This window comes from Haliaeetus albicilla, chromosome 17, assembly GCF_947461875.1.
Source record: "Haliaeetus albicilla chromosome 17, bHalAlb1.1, whole genome shotgun sequence".
NCBI lineage: Eukaryota > Metazoa > Chordata > Aves > Accipitriformes > Accipitridae > Haliaeetus > Haliaeetus albicilla.
The window spans coordinates 3,233,765-3,249,597 of NC_091499.1; positions in this window are offsets into that span (position 1 = coordinate 3,233,765).

The window sequence follows — 15,833 nt, forward strand, 5'->3', positions numbered from 1 at the left end:
AGATATAATTTTAAGTTGATGACCAACAAGTATCCTTTATCTAGGATATTGGGAAGGCTGTGAGAGAAGAGACTTTGTCATGCCTGCTTCTCTGGTACATCACCGAGAAGATGTGGGCCCAGGCTGAATCCAAAAAGATATTGGTGGTTTTACCACTATGTAAAGACTAAATAGACAGCAGTGGTCTACAGAAAAGCAAACTCTTCTTGCGCCTTTCTGCAATATGGCTTCCAACGTCTGCGGTGGTAGTCCTCATCTGCACTCAAAATTGTTGTAGCTGCTTCCTGCAGATTCTCGCGCATGTAATTTAATAGAAGGCTTTTTAGGAAAGAAACATTTGGGGCTTTCTATTAATCTTTTGCAGTGATCTGTTTCTCAATTTGTTTAAAGTACCTGCAGCAAAATTTATAGTTAATATCCACAGCTTGTTACTTCTGCAAGGGTTGCTTCCTTATCATATCATAATGCTCCGTATTATTTAATTTATGATCCTGAGGAAATTATTATAATTTTTCAGTGCTGAGTATAGATTACATATGGAAAATAAAGATTTTTAGCATGGTTGGTTAACATGGGAGAAGTTGCTCATGCAACCCTGTGTGTAATGCAATGACACAATAAGCTCTGCATTTAACCGTTGTATTTTCTAATCTGTCATAATAGCGGTTTTCATAGAAGTGTAATATGTCCTAAAATCACAAAGAGCCACAGTCAGAATATTTTTCTGATGAAACATTTTAAATAATTTAGCTTCAATGCTCCTTTTCATATTTAGGTTGCTAGGTTTGAAGGCTTAATTTAATGAGATCTGATTCTTACAGTACATCTATTTTATACACACAGCATATAGAGAATCAATAAATTACATTATTGCAAATGCGTTTTGAAATTGGTCTGTTAAATATGCAGGAGTATTTTGTTATCATTACTTCCAGCTCTGATGATATAAATGTCTTGCCTGCAAATTTTTTTTTTTTTTACTTATTATAATCAAAATACTATAAATGGATTTTTCATGAATTTTCTGGCATATTACTAAAAAGAGCATTAGTGCAAACACACAATTATTGAACAAGTTTTTATTCCCTCCCCCCCTCTACAGAATATCTTGCTATAACTTAGCTGGTCATTGAAAGTAAGTGTGTGTACATGTGAAAGTGAATTTGTGAATCTTCTGAATTATATTGGCTGAAAAATGCAAACACAAACCAAACGTAGCAGTCCCTAAAGATAAAGCTGGCATTGAAAAATTAATGTTTGCAAGCAAAACGGCACGAAGCCATTTAATATTGTCCTGCACTATGTGTAACTGTGGATGCAAAGATACAACAGGAAGGATTGTTTTATACCATTCTGTATACAAAACCAAGTGCCACAATACTATGAAGAACCTGTTTGATATAATTACCAATGCAATATTCTACTCCATAGAAAACTTTTTGCATACAAGTATTAATTAATCCTTACTGTAATGAGTTGGTAATAAATGTGGAAATTTATGTTTATGCATCTTTGAAGCACAGCAAGTTTTCATTCCCAGTAGATAAAATATATATATGGATTCATTTAGTCAACTCTCTGGGGCACAAAGAAAGTAGACAGTTGAGAGAATAGCAAAATATTTATTATATCCTCCATTCAGAACTCAGTGCGCTTCACATAAGTGCCAAAATCTGTGCAAGCAGGCATGGTTGAAAGGTCTAGGCCAAATTAATAACAGTACAACCTGACAGTATTGATTCAGTAATTCAGAATAAAATAAGACACTGACTCATGTATATATCTTAAGCAGCTATCAGCCATTGGCAATATAAATATCTAAATTAAATTGCTTTCTGGGAGATGAATACCTGCAATTTTCTAAGAAATTCAGTCCCTGGGTGATATAGATATACATACATGCCAGAAGAGAATCTGTCCTACCAAGACATCTAGAAGAGTCTGTTTAGAAAGAAAATAGCAAAATTTGCTCAAAAGGCATCTCCTATGTCCATCATAATCATATGGAATCCCTTTTGCAAGAATTTTATTAACATTATTAGTCTCTGTTATATTGGGATAGGGAAGTTGCCCTTTTCATAGTGGTAAAATCAGGATCATTAGAAAGTGCTTAACCTCTCGTGTCTTTTCTAGAGGAACAAACTGTCAGAGTACATATGTATGAATTTAATCACAGTCTCTAAAGACTGTATTTTCTATGAAACAACATTAAAACAGAAGACCTTAGTACAGAACTGGTCATGTAAAATGGCAGTTTTTTCCTGCAAGAGGCATTGGAGGAGGTAGAGAATTACTGAAATTTTAATAAGGTTGTTCCTTAGAAAAAAGGAAATTCTTCAGATCTATGGAACTATCCCTTTATTGACATTAGTGAAAAGAAACAGACCAAAGTTTTCAACAAGATACAGGAGTTTTTTCCATTGCTTGTATCATCTACAATAAATGCATCAACAGCTGTAGTTGGATTTCTACCTGCCATCATTGTCTTTCTGGGTTCATTCTAGTTTATTTCCAATTGCAGTGGTTTGATAGACTGTGGGGATCTTTACGATAGAGTAATATCCAAAGGAAGTAATTGATTGAGAAAGCCTCAAATCATCCTGGAAAGATAAAAGGCAAAAAAGAAAAAAAAGAGAAAAAAAAATTTAAAAAGGAAAATCAGCTTGCAGATTAAAATCCCTGCATTTATTACTAGCAGATCTTTTTTACTTAGGATCACAGTTCTGCAGAGAATATTGAATGACTGTGGTCTGCCAAATATGCTAAAGCCACAATAAACATTAGATAAAAGAAAGATAAAAGTAAGAATTTATTTATTCATTCATTTATTTATTTTACTACAACACGATGTTTTAGAACCCAGAAGCTGTATTCATTCATTCCCATCTCTTGTACACTGTTTGGTTATGGTAGTCCAACTGTTTATGAACAATTTCTTTTTCCCCTTTTCTTGCAGAGTTTGTGGGTATACTTTTTAAGATAAATATTCCACTCGGGGTGAGTATTCTAGTCTATAGATGGAAGATAGGCAATCTATGTATATAAGAGAAGCCATTTCAGCCTTTTGAGTTTCAGTGAACACTATAATTTGTTGATACAATTGTTGATGTTGTGAAGGTCTCCAGAAGGGTGGAACTTCAGACTTTTTGCTCCTTTTGGTGTTTCCTACAGTCTATTTGCTTTGGGGCACCCCATCATCCCTTCACTTTCCTACTATTCCTGTTGGGAAAGGCCATCAAAGTGCTGATGCTCTCACAAATAGGTGCCAAAGCCAGCACTAATTTTTACTGATGGATCTGAATGCTTTGGTTTTAGATATTCCAGAGCTGAGCATCACAATCCTTAGCTTTCTGTATTGAATGCCTATTTAATGGTTATTTAACTGGTTTTAGCTCCTGACACCCAAGGGGAGAATAGAAGTAGTGAGGTTTCAGCCTGTTCTCCCTGTGAAGTACAAACAAATGGGGATGAGCCACTTTGCCTGTAAGAGAAAAGCCATAGGAGTCTTCCCTGTGGGATCAGGGGTAAAACTGTGCCTTGCTCTTCCACGGCACAGGTAATTGCTTGTAGACAGTGAGCTCACAATTGTACCCTCTTATTTTTCATCTGCCTAGTTTTAAAGTACCTGTTTACTCAATATCCATCTTGACATATAAGACATAATTCTCCGAAGAGGCTGGCATGTCAAAGGGTAAAGCAAATACCTTATGAAATTATTCTGTGGTGTACTCATCTCGCAGGCACCTGTAAAAGACTGCTGTCACATAGCTTGTTTATGAATCAGACTGACCTCTCTGATAGTTTAAACAGATTTGTTTCATGTCCTCCTTGTAGCCTTCAGTTATTGGATTTTTTTCCTCCATATTAGCTAGTACCTCTTCTTTGGCAGAGTACCTCATGTATCTAAACACTGCAGAGTAATTTATGTAACTTACATTTTTGCCAGTTAGCACGTCAGGTTCAAGGTCATTTGACTACCAGGAACTTTCTTAAATGTCAGTAACAGCCTCAGCTGACAGGTCGTACGAGTATGCAGGCTTTTTCAACATCTTCTTAGCAGCAGCAGAAATAGCGGTGAGCTTTTCTTGTCGTCAAACAGAGTAAACAAACCCAACAAAAGGAAACTGGAGATGTCGGCTCCACCTCCCAACAGATACGTTGGCTACCTTGGTGTCCAAACTCCAGCTGAAATTCTGCCTTGAGCTTGTCAACACGCCGCAAGTCCAAACTGCCCCTAAGATTTGTGAAGCAAATTCCTTCTCAGGAGAATCACCCTTTTCTTTACCGCATCACTATTAGCTGAGAGTTTATGGTATCAGTATAAGATGTCTTTGTAGTCCAAAAGCCAACCCACATAGAATTACAATTTGAACTCATGCTTCAGACACAGAGGTTTGATTTTCCAGCACAAAATTGCCTGTAACTCTGGTTATTAAAACAATTTAATTTCTTTAACTGAGTGACAGATTTCTTAAACCCCAAACTTTTGAGCTGACCCCTAATAAAAGCAAATAAGTATCTTACGTCTTAGAATGTACTATTCTAGTGCAGAATCTTGCTGAACAGCAGCCCATATAGCCTGCTTGAATTCAGCCTTCATAAATTTTCCCTACTAGGTGAAAGAGAGAAATTCTAGCAATACAAAATATATTAAGAAAGAGATTCTAATTTAATTTTGGCTAAGAAAAAAACAAAGAATAAACAATGTTTATTGTGAAGCTTCCTTATGGATTTTAATTTTATGATTGACAAAAGTTTTTAATCAAGAATCATTGCTACTAAAGTGACTGCAGCTGAACATTTATATTATACAAAATGATTAACCAAAACAGAGTTTCATGATCAGTTTATCTGCTTCTGGAGTACTGTAAAGACATACCCTAAGGACAAAGCTTCTTAGCTGGAGAGACACAGAAAGCCACCTGTGAATAGTTGATTAAATGCTTGCCTTACCCATAAATGCTATATATCTCAGTGTTTGAAGACATATATGTATCTGATATGACTGTGCATGCAAAATAAATATTTTGTTTATGCTACATCAATTAGGGCAGCATTAGAAATTACAAAACAATTAAGACTACATTGCCATCAGATAACTGTTGAGTGATGCTTTCCCCCAGCTGTTTTCCATTGCATTACATGCTTGTTCCCATCTAAGCATGATAATACGTAACACCGAGGTACCCTTACTCCTCAGTGGTTTTTTCTCACTCATGCAAGGGGACAGAAGCAAGCAGAAACAAACAGGACTAAATGTCCTTATCACGCATGTGATTCAGAGCTGTGGGAAGGTAGGCTGTCCCACAAATCCCACTTCCTCACCTGCAGGTCTGTCTGTGAACCCCCGGGAAAGGATGCCCAGATGACCATACCCCAGTGCTGTCTTACCACCAACAACCATATAATGCCCCTCATCCAAGAGGATGAAACAGTCTTCCAATTTGTTTCCTAGTGTTATTTCAGGGCTTGCTGCCTCAACCCACTCCTAATTCTGAGCTGGTCGACATCCATACAAAGACACCACTGTTAAGGGAATGGTGGATTCCTGGAGAACGCCCCAGCTGAACTGGTACCAGTAGCAATCCCTGAAGGATACCAGTAGTAACTAGCTGGTGCTAGCGGATTTTGTAGCATTGATCACCATGGTGTGAACCAAGCAGTCTCACCACTTTTCCACCAATTTTGTCATCCTCTTATGCAGCCTACGCCTTAACCAACGTGGCTCTAAGGACACTACAGGATGCTGTGTCCAAGGCCTTGCAAAAATTGAGGATTGCAGCATCCACTGCCCTCCCTCTGACCACCCAGCCAGTCAGCTCATCATAGAAACCAATCTGGTTGGTCAGGGACAATGTCCTTTGGTTGCCCCGTGCTGGCTGCTCTCATTCAGCTTTAGACAATCGATGTCTTCTGTGAATACCATCCGTTAGGTTTTACTGCGGACTCCTTTCTGGATCTGCAGTACTCTCTAGTTTAATGATTATGAAAGTCTCATTCCTTTTTTAGAAGTACAAATGTATTTTCTGTACCTTATTCTAAATCCCTGCTGAAGGGCACTAGGCAAGTGATGGAATTTAAATACAGAAGAGTTGGTTCAGCAGCCTAGAATATCACAGTCCAGACACAGGTATAAGGAAAACAGAGTTTCAAGAAAAAGAGTGATCAGGAGACACAGTGAAAAACAAGTTTGCTTAGAGGTGATCAAAATCTTATAAAAAGAAATATAAGACATTAAAATGAGCTTTATATTGCTATACAATTTACAGTATTCATGGTGGTAGCATAACCCCCAAACAGGTTTAGTCGCGTGCTCATGTTAAGCTATGACAACTGGACACTTCCCTTTTAATTTCAGTCACTGAGCTGAAGCATCCCAAAGTTCCCTCTACAGTCAAAGAAAAACCAAGAACTTCCAGAGGCTGCCTCACATCTAGAGCAGACCGATCATATTAAAAGTTTTGGCAAAATTCTGCCCCATGATTTCACTTAAACAGTCTATGAGACTACACGTTATCTGGGATGAGGGCTTTGTAAGGATCTGGAAGTTTGTGAAATACTTCTGCGAACAGATGTTGACTTTAAAGCAGTCTTTTATCTGAAGACAAGCTATTTTTTCTCATATCTCCTTTTGCAATCTAAATTTGCTGCCTTCCAGTTCAGCAACAGTTTAACTTCTATAAATATATAATTAAAGAGCAGAGGAAGAGGAAGAGGGAAACTTGTATGTAGGAGTAAGAGCTGGAACTGTGAGCGTGCATATAAATCATAAAAATGATGTTACCAGAGCACTTTTCTATTTCCTATATAATCATAGTTTCATTCTGTATAGGAACACAATAGCTACCCTAATCTATCTATAAAGTTACTGTTGTAGTAACAGAAACTGGCTGTTATAATAACAGAAACTGGGCTACCCTTCCCATTTGTCTCTACGTGATCTATCCATAGTTACTGTGTTAACACTTTCTGGGGCAGGCCTCTGTTGAATAAAGAAGCAGTTATAAAACTGCTTCCTATTTGCAGCTTCCCAAATGAGCTATAAGAGAAAGAAATTCACAATGACTTCATTGGTGGAGCTGCTGCTGAAATATATGGAAAACAAAGAAAAAATATAGCTTTTTGAATTATTTTACTCTAAGTCAGCTTCTTAAATAGTCTTTTTTATTTCACAATAAAATTGAATGATTAGTAAATGTGCCAAATTAACCAATAGTAAGTTTTCCCTTTTGATCAGTTAGGTGAAAAAAAAAATAGTCTGTCTCTTGTAGGGAGCTAGTGCTGCATATATATGGTATGCGTCACAACAAACTTTGATATAATTAAAATTCAAATCCATACTAAAATAATAAAATCAACCAAATATTTTAGGAGGTTTTTTACAATATGCAGCAGACATTATATTTCACTTTTCCTAAACTGTTTTAAAATAAATCACACACATGAACATTCTCACATCTATGACTATAGACTACAGAACTCCTGGATATTCTTGGGTTGAGTGTCAAATTATACATCTCATCATTTTCCATTGGCTCATCCTTAAAACTTGTTATGTGTGCCTTACCAGGAGCAAAAAGAGAATGCGTGTGTTTTCTTTGAGAGAAAACGATGAAGAAATATGGGCATTGCATTTATTTTAACTAGCACAAATGGATTGTTCCTACCACCATCCCTGCAAAATATTTAGAAATCTCTCCTTCTCTTGTACATGAGGTAATGAATGATCGTGCATATGCTGTGTGATTGTAACACAGGTGAGTATAGCTGTGGCTCTGTTGTTGCATGTATTTTTAAGGTGGCTAACAGTTACTCCTGTGTTAAAAATTGTTTAGGTATATTTCTACATTCTTGTTTTTGAGATAAATGCGCATTTTCCAAAATAAAAGCAGAAGTGAAAAATCTACACAACACACAAAATTGAAGAGAAAAGTGTCTTTGCAAGCTATTGGGAGTTAAATAAATTAGGACTGAAAAATCTGGTAAGAAGCTGGATGTAAGAATTGAAGAGAAACAGAAACACCAAACCAGGATCCTTTTAACCAGTTAGAAATACAGCCAAGGCAAACAAGCGGCTGCAGGACACAGTACAGTAACACAGAGAAGTGGAGATCATCAGGAACTTGATTTTGTCTTATCCTAGACAGGACATCAACCAATTCACCCCCACACTGCAGCACTATCGAAGTCCTTGGGGAAGACGTGGGAGTGCTGACTCGTGTTCTGCTTCCAGGAGCTCCTTGGAGGACTCTGGTCTGAATATTGGACACACCAGCTCGTGTAGCTCATGGTTCTCCCTGGCAAAACTTGTCAGATGTCGGCTCAGCCAAATTCTATTCCAGCTACTGTATTGTCAACTTTTCTATGACATTGCCTAAGTCATACGTAGACACGGAAGTTTGTGACACTCTTTTAAAAATATATTTTGGTTTTATCTCTATTTTTTTTTTTTTGGTAGTTAGGTTATTGAATGCCAGCAGGAGGTTTGATGTATGCAATACCAGAAAATAACAGCTTTTGAACAAGATGAGTGCTCCCTGCTTTACATTTTGCCAGCTTGCAACATATTCAGGAACTTCTTATCAGAACTCAGTAAGCAATGTGTGAATCACTGCATTTTTAAAATTTGATAAAATCTCTCAAAAGCTCCCCCCTCCCAAAACCCAAAAGAAAGGAAATGTCTTTTGACAAATAGATATTTCTTTCAGCCCGTGCTATATGCACCATATATAGGGGCTTCTTGTTTGTCTTCCTTGGCAAAGTTGCCAATTTAATGATATCATTGTTTATTTTGCTTTGAGAATTATTTCCTCCCTAGAATAAATATTGAGGTATAAAATGCTGATGTCACTATAAAGCATGAAAGAGATACAGCAGATCTGGGAAAAAATCCAAAGTGCTTCAGACTGTCTTTTCTGCCAAGCTCAGGCTTTTTTACCCGAAGCTCTCAGTCCTCAAAAACACAGAGTCACCTTTAAAGATAATGCAGGTGTAGTCTGAAAACATTAGAATCGTGTGATTGGAATATAAGATGTCAGCTCCTTTCAACACAAGAGAAAAAAATCCCTTTCCAAAATCCACTGCTTAATTATTATGTAGCCTTTTATGATCTAGAAACATAATTTTGAAGTTGTTTGTGGTTTTTTTTTTCCCCACCAATACTAGATATTTATAAGTCTTTCCCAGCACTCTGCATATTTCAGCAAAGGTGTGTGCTTATGGGGAGGGAGCAGGGACAAAATTTTAACAAGTCCTTTCTCTTTAGGAAACTGTTTCAAAGAGCAATCAGCAAAACTACATGCAGAACGCAGTCAGACATTTAAATTCTACCATTAGCAATAAAAGGGATGTCAAGTAGGTGTCTCCTGAGAGAAAGGATGGTCTGCTGCATTTTGGTACTTTCATTGTAAGTCATGCAGCCAGAGAAGACTTCAGATTTTAAGCTAACCTGTAGAAAAGTGACACAGAAAATGAGAAAGGAGGTTGGACTGATTCTAAAGCCAGGACTTATTGTTCTAGCTTTATTGAACAAATGAAGAGAAAAAAAAATATCCCTACTTAACTGTGAAACTAATCTAGCACCTGCTAGATTCAAATATTCCTGTGTTCCTGCTATTTTGTGCTGACTGGCTTAAGTGGCTGGAAGTGCAGGCTCCCAAGGCAGTCCCAGGAGAGAGCTCAGTGCCTTGCTTGCTCTGAATTCATCTACCAAGGCCCCTGTACAAGCTCAGTATACAAAGAAACACTAAACAAAAGCGAGAACCTAGGTCAGGCTGCCTGCCTGGGCCAAGTACTTATTTTCTGGCATTGCAAAACCTGAGATTCTTCATTCGTCTGGCCTCTGACCCCTCCAGCCATAAATCTAGGGGTGTTTCCATATTCCTTGCTTCAGTTAAATAGTTTACTGGTGGAAAAAACTAGTGATGTGTACATTTTAAAAGGTTCAGAGGTCTGGTTTCGTTCCACAAAACTGTCTAAAGTGTGCATCTTTCTTTGCACAGTGAAACTGTGCATGGTGAATAAGTATTCGGGAAAGTGATATCTGAAGAGAAAAGGTTAGATTTGGTCTTTTTTTTTGCTTCTTCATGATGAATAACAGAAAAATACAGGAATTTTCTTACCTTCTATTTGACTTTTAAATTAGAAATTCATGTCTTTTATAGTTAGGCAACTAGCCAACCAGTGAAGTAACAGTATCATAACAGCAAGAGAGTAAAATTTTAATTGCAAAGTGAAAAAAACTCAAGTCAGGAAGTTAAAATGCAGATTTGTTTGGTTGGTTGCTTGTTTTCATCTGCCCTTAAATAAATTTTGGAGATAAAAAACTTCAGGAAAAGTTTTAGTACTCCAGCTATTAATTTAAACAGGTGAAACTTTAGATTTACTATTCTGAAGCTCCTAAGAACTTCTAAGAAGAGAAGGGAATAGCAGAGCTGATTGGCACTCCTGATATATTTCAAGGATTAAAAGCTGAAAAAACCATAGTATCTTCTTTAAAAAATCCAAGTTTTCCAAAAGTGATATAAAGAACTTTAAAGGAAACATTATCTGAAGGTCTCTGGCACACTTACCGCCTTGGGCTCTTCCTCTGGAAATACGGAGGGAGTGAACAAAACCAGAGTCCTGGAAGGCTCCGTATCCCGTCCAGGTACAAAAGATCAGGAGCAGATTCAATTCTTAACCACACCGTGTTTATAAGGAGCTCAGTCCTAGAGGCCAAACTTCCATCAACCCACTTCAATCCACACTGTTCAGCTGTGCATGTAGAGGCTCTTTTTTTTCATTTGCCTTTCTCTAACCTCTCTCTCTTGAGATCAGTTTTCTCATCATCTACTTTGTCAATTCTTAAACTACAAGAACTCCCTGACCAAAACCTCCTTTCCTCGGGTGAGCCCACGGACTACCTTTGGAGGAGTAACTGAAACGTTCCTCGTCGTGTCACCAAACACTGAAAGCAGCTGGTAAAATGCAGCCTGTATCTACCTTAGTAAAATGTTTTAGCCTCCAGAAGAGCGTGGCTGCATGTTAAATGCACTGGAAATGGTCTATAGAGTATTCTAGCTCCCAGACTATGGCCAGGAATCATTTCGGAGAGTTCTAGTTTGCACAGACTGAAAACATCAGACCTCCTTAGCAGTTTAGCAGCAGAAATGATTGAGTTTCAGTACCCAGGAGTATTTCAGGCAGTGTTTAACCTACAAGTAGAACCACAGCCATATGGTCTCCAACAAGAAGTAGCGCCTCATCATTCAGTCCCATTAAACTGACAAGTTAATCTGCTTATGCTAACCAGGAAAACCTGGAGCTTGCTACCCTCATGTTTCAGAGTAGTGTCTGGAAGAGTAGGATAATCTTCAGCACCTGTACGGGACTAGATAGACCTAAAAAAACAATATAAATGTAACACGGGAAGAAGACAAAAGGGAAGGAGTCATTTTTTCTACATATGATTAAAAAAAAGTAAAAGGATGCTCTGAAACTAATCTGAAATGACTAAGGAAGTTGCTGAGACATTTTTCCCCTTCCTTGCTTAGCTGAGCTTAGTATTTCACTGAGCTCATTACAGGAATACAAAAGTGCTTTGAGCTCTAAAAATTTACTGGCAATTTGTTAGCATGCATTCGAAACAGCATATCTGAAAATGGAAGGTGAGCTTCCTATTTTTCAAAGGAAGAGCATGGCATATGTATCTATACAAAGTCAAAGGCTGTACTTAATCTAAGCAGTTACCTGTCGCCAGTTTGTCATATAATTCACTTCAAATAAACAGTACAATCTAGGTGGATATCAGCATTGTGAATTCGCTAATCGAAAGCTCCATGCTAATGTGGTATTGGCTGCTGGTACCTAGCAGAGCTTATTTTACTTTAAGCATGCATTACGTCTGTACAATAATTTAGCTTCTCAGCTCTCCCCTGGGTCCCTGGTTGTCTGAAGTACACGTGTGTTCATTTACGAAATGAAGATTTTTGGACTGAATTAATTAGTTCCCTAAAAAATGAAAATATTGTTAGGTCCTGGGACAGTTAACTACTCACAACAGAAGTATGGATGTAATTCTGCCAACTTTCTCTCTCTCTGCTCTAGTTTTTCAACCAAGGGGATGCAACATATATCTCTTTTTATGCTACAGAAATACTGCTCTTGTGAACAGTAGCCTATTCCCATACCAGGAAACCCCCTACACAGAATAGCAATTACATTTTGGGGAACAGCACGTAGGCTCTAGAGGAAATCTGGATCAAGTGCTGGGCAGACTTCCTCATAAAGTGCCAGACACCAGCCACGTCTTAACTTATGGAGCTAGGAACCCCAAGGTATCAACCCCTAGAATATCAGTGTAGTCACAATACTGTGAACTACAATATAGATGGTTCACCTTCAGTGACGATAAAAGAAATCATTCCTAGTTATCTGCCAGGCTGGCATTTATGGTCTAGTAAGTTATTAAATTTATAAAGCTTTTTTTTTTTCCCCCCAGTTGAAATGAGACGTGTATTTTAAATGACTGGTTCCAATCTGCTTCTGTATCAAAACCCTTTATCTAAATATGAATCAGACTGTTAATTAAAAAAAAACAAATGCAAGATGTGTATCTTTAAAAGTTCAGTTACCATCCTGACAATTTTAAAAGCAAATATTTAGGGTTTTTTTGCATGAGAATGAGCATTTAATGAAACTCATTTTCACACATCCCTCTACAAAATACTGGCTGCATCAGTTTTTTGAAATGCTGTATGATTCACAAAAGCAATATTCCTTTTCTTTTTTCTTTTTAGGTAATGCAGATGTTTTTCTGAAACAGTGAAATACATTTTTCTTTAACACTCTATGACTGAGGTGGGTTTGAGTTTATTTCTCATCGTTTTATGGAGTTTTACACATTATTCATATTACATAAAATTACCATATGCAGTAACAACACTAGTCACTGAGAAAGTCTCCAACCCTACAGGAAAAAAATATCTTTTCTGATGTTGAACAACATGAGGTGAGAACTGATGGAAAACGCAATGTTTAGTTTTCAGTGGCATTGCAAATCCAAGTAAACATGAGCAAGCAGACTGCCAGGTATCTTGCACTTTTAATAGTAGTAATATTATGAAGTTCTTTTGTGTTTGTTAGATATTTTTCCTGTGTAAACTCAAGCCTATCAAGGCTCAGTTCTCCAAACACATTTATAGTTTGAAGGGGAGAGGAAAATCCTAAACGTAGTATGTTGGCTTTTCTTGTTCTCACCTGATACAGGTGATTTTGTTCTGATAGTTCATTGGAAGCAGGGAGGAAGAAGGTTGGCATTAGTAGCATTTTAAGTAACCTTGGAGAAGCAGTCTTTACACTTTCCTAAATGTAGGGACTTCAGATGTGCTTCAGCCTATGGAGGAAGCACGTGGAGAATTGAACTCTTCCTCTCCTATACCCTGTCATGCCATACATGACATTTTAGCCTCAACCCATTTTTTCCTACTAATCTACGTTTCAGCTGACCAATACTTTTTACTGTATTTTTTTGTGATACTCTTTTCATTGAGAAAAAGTTTCTGGGTCTTTAGAACTTTCATACTTATGTAATTATTATTTATTTACTTTTAAGTAGCATGAAGCACCCATCTAAATGTTTTCAGCAACCTCCGAACAAAACCCAGAAATACAGTTTGTTTAGATATATTTCCTAAGCTTTAAGTTGATGTCACTGATTCATAAGGTTGATCTTGCTAGAACAGCAGAAATGCATCAGACGGATTATGTAGACCAAAAGGCACTGTAGAATCTGCTGTCTGTTTCAAGTGAGAAATTCCAAAGACAGATCATGGCAGAGCATCCAAAATATGCATGTGGAGTGAAACTATATTTGCATAGACTTCAGAGTATATTCTTTATTTACATCAGAGTATGTGAGAGATGAGGTTGACTCACAGCTTGTGCCCTTGAATAGATGAGTATAGATGAATTCCTGTAACAAGTGAAAGGAAAGCCATTCAAATGCATGTTGGCATTTCTGAGATTGCAAAAGAACGGATATGTTGAAGTGTAGGGGCAAATACTCCCACTTCAAAATTCAACTTAATGTTCAAAGGCTATCTGATCATGTTTATTAATCAGAAATTATTCCACACATTCTTAATAATTTATTGTAATGATGTACAGCCAGCTGATACGTGGGAACACTCATCACGTAGTTATTCTCTTGTAAAGGCTACGTGGGTGCCTCAGTGCAGCCTATTAAAAAATTGTTGTACTGTATGTCTACCTTTCCCTACAGCTGTATACCCTGAAGATAGTGTAAAGGAGTCCTCATTATCTTCTGTTTCTCCATCTCATCAAAACTTTAATTTTCTTTTGGAAAGAGTCTTTTTGTGTATGTTAACCAATGTCTGTTTTGACAGATTCTTGTGCTTTGTGTTTTCATCTTCTTTTGGAAGTTTAACTACACAATGGAAAGTATTAAATGGCTTGTTAATGCTTCCTTCTTCTTATACCATGCCAAATATTCCTGGCACTTTGAAATAGATGCATGGTTTTGGTTTGCAATGTCTTTTTCTTCCTGGTAAATATTTTAACCTGTAAGATTTTCATACAGTGGATTTGATTGTCTCATAGTCTTTAAAATATTTTTTTATATGTATATAAAAAATAATATAAAAAAACCCAACAAAAAAATTCCAGAAAAATAGCCATCGTTGGTAAGTATAAGAGATTTGTTTCATAATTTTAAAAGCATTTTAATAACGGAATTTATGAAAATTATTCATTTAGCCTCTGGGTTGGAAGGCAGCACTTGTACAGTCTTCATAACTGTATCTAAGTGACAGAATCCTGTACCACTGCACCTCAAGAGAGATGGCAGAGAGCACACATGGCAGTCACGCCGACAGCAGCACATCTGGGATAAATATGTTGGTGTTAGTGAAATGATACAGTTAGCAATGTGAAGAGGCAGCTCGCTCTATCTCATTGTGCGTGGGTAGTCCTCAAAGGAAAATCTGCAGTCTCTGGGCATTTTCCTAATTCTCTCACCACTGTTTTCTTACACTGGGGAATAAAATGTGCCCAGTAGCTTGGCATTATCCATCATCCAGACGGTGTATAGTTGGGAATGACATGGATTCGGTGCCCAAAACCACTGTCTGACTAGAATAGAACCTGGTTTCCATTCATCAAATTCTTAAAGCATTATCTCCCACTTACTGAGCAGGTGGGTGAAGTATAAAAAACCCATGGCACAGTTTCTGTGGTAGTTGTATTTTTTGTTGTATTATAAATCCATATAAATCACTTTCCTCTCTCAATGTGGCAGGAGCAGGTGATGGTGAGATAAATTGCCAGCACAGCTATTTGCACTTAAAATCCAGTTTTACCACCATTCAATAGGCACTATAGGAGTTCAGTTAGAAACAAAAAAAAAAGTGGGAGAACAGGTATAGGAAACTGCAAGTTCTCGTGAACATTTGTCTTTAAAATAGCAGAAAATTATCAGTACGCTTTTTGTGGATAAGGTAACTATCCAAACCAATAATTTACCAACAACATTTAATCTCTTCTTGGTTTGGAATATCCAAGATGGAGGTTATTTTACCCTGAAGTATATTATTTGTTTGTAGAAACATGTGTTGTCATACTTGTAGGAGCTTTTGGTTTTTGGTTTGGTTTTGTTTTTTTTTTTCTCTGTATGAATATTCACTCTTCAGCTCTGGCTGCTTGTTTGTATCCTGTAGGACTGTAATTTCCAGAGGCCAAGTGGTTTCAGAAGCACTTCAGCCATTGTTACCTGTCCGTAGAATAACAGAACGGCAGACTGGTTGATGTCAGAAGCAGCCTCTGGAGGTCGTCCA